Below are 2,114 nucleotides of genomic sequence, written 5' to 3' on the forward strand. Positions count from 1 at the left end.
GCTTTGGTGTTTTGGGAGTTATTTGCTGGTTCCTTGAGACGCGTGTTTGTTTTAGTTTTGTTCGCCTCTACAACTCTGAGCTATTGAATGAGCAAAAAGGAAACATTTTCCACGCAGTTTTCACACATATTGATCTCTTCTACAGAAAATTGCCCTGCTAGTTTATTGTAGGTTTATTTTAAATTGAAATTTTTTGTCCAAATACCAAGAGGTTGAAACAGAACTTTCAAAACCTTATTCCGGTTTTACTAATTATCCATAAAGGTATTAATCATATATAATGAATCATCTTAGTGAAGCCCTGGTAGAAACACTAGTTCTTCATTGTTGCCAGATCAATTTCTAAGTAAGACCTTCAGTGCATATTTGAAAATTGCCAAAGTATTTTCATTGCAAAAATAATCCATTCTGAATTATTTTGGAACAGTTGTCTGCACAAGAGTAGGATCTCATAGTGTGTATTTTTGTGTTAAAATGGTATTTTAGAGCTCATTACTCCAGAGTTATGTTAGATGATGGTATTTCAAATGTCAATATACTTCTATAAATTCAAAAAGTTCACGTGCCTTATAATCCAAATTTGATAATATTCTCCAACCAGTGTTCCGGTAATGGGGACCTGCCATAGGAGAAATCTTTTCATGCATGACAGAATAAAATCCAAAAATAAATATTAAAAAAAAAATCACAGAGGCTGTGTTTTAGCAAGGACCCAAAATAACCCAGTGCTCAAAATTTCTGCGTGTTGGGGACATCGACCTCCAGAAATACCCGGCGGAGCCCCAGGCCTGTGCTGGGCATGTCACTGCACTCTCCAAAAGCTGCAGATCCTCTCCTTGTTTCCCTTGGAAGAGCAGCTGTTCTCCACTGCAGAATCTGTTTCAAAACAAATACCATCAAGGTTTTTCAGTGTGGTCCCTTCCAAATCCTAGAGGGCACAGCCACCCTCGCCTCCCCTCCTGCACCGTTCCTGCTTTAATGCAGAAAGCAGAGATGACCTTTGCTTCCCCCACGTCAACAGCACAGCAGGGCAGCAAATCCCCAGAGAAAACGTGCTGGGGTAAAACAGTGCCAGGGGAATGAGCCCAGGCAGGCAAGAGGTGCTTCCTGGAGGGACAGTGCCAGTGCCAGCCTGTGTGACGTGGAGGGCACTGACACCACTCCTGACCAGCACTGCTCCACCACTTTCCACCCCTTTGATAAGTTTTTATGGTGTGGGGCAGCAATGTCACAGTGAGAAAGTATGGCTCTCTCCAGAACAACATATTTGCAATATTTTTGTGAATAATCACTTTTCTGAAAGGTCGAGGAGCAGACAGGCTCCTGGCTGTCCTGACCCTCCAAATCACCACTGGTTCTGAAGCAGGGGAGGCAAGGAAGGCTCAGGCACAGAGGTATCAGATGCCCTGATCAGATGCAGAACCTGAGAACAGGGGCAGCCACCTCCCTGTCACCATTGAGGAGGGATGGAGGGACAGCAGTGACACTCAGTGTTCTGAGGCAGAGGAAAGCATGGAATTGGAGCAGGATTCCACCAGTGCTCCTCAGCCACGGTAACAAATTGCTGTAGAACTGTTTTCCAGACCTGACACAATGGGACTGGAGTAGAACAGAGCTGCTGCACATTCAGGACTCCTAGGTTTATGGAGACTGAGATTATTTTATCACTCACATAAGAGAATTGCAATTGCAAGTGTCTTTTGAATGCCTTAGGTAATTCCAAACGTGTAAGACCTGGCATTTCTTCAAAAGCCCTGAAAGTGATTACTTTCTTCCAGGAAAGCTGGAGAGGGACTTTGGACAAAGTCACTTGGTGATAGTGGGGGATGGCTTTAATCTGAAGGAGGGTAGATTTAGATGGGATATTGGGAAGAAATCCCTCCCTGTGAGGGTGAGGAGGCTCTGGCACAGCTGTGGCTGCCCCTGGATCCCTGGAAGTGTCCAAGGCCGGGCTGGACAGGACTTGGAGCAACCTGGGATGGTGGAAGGTGTCCCTGCCCATGGCAGGGAGTGGAAGAAAATGATCCTATAGATTAATTATCCTACCAATTTTAATTATATATATAAGTATGATAGCCAACTGCTTCCCTAAAGATGGAGTGTCTTCAGTTCTT

This window comes from Erithacus rubecula, assembly GCF_903797595.1.
Source record: "Erithacus rubecula genome assembly, chromosome: 26".
NCBI lineage: Eukaryota > Metazoa > Chordata > Aves > Passeriformes > Muscicapidae > Erithacus > Erithacus rubecula.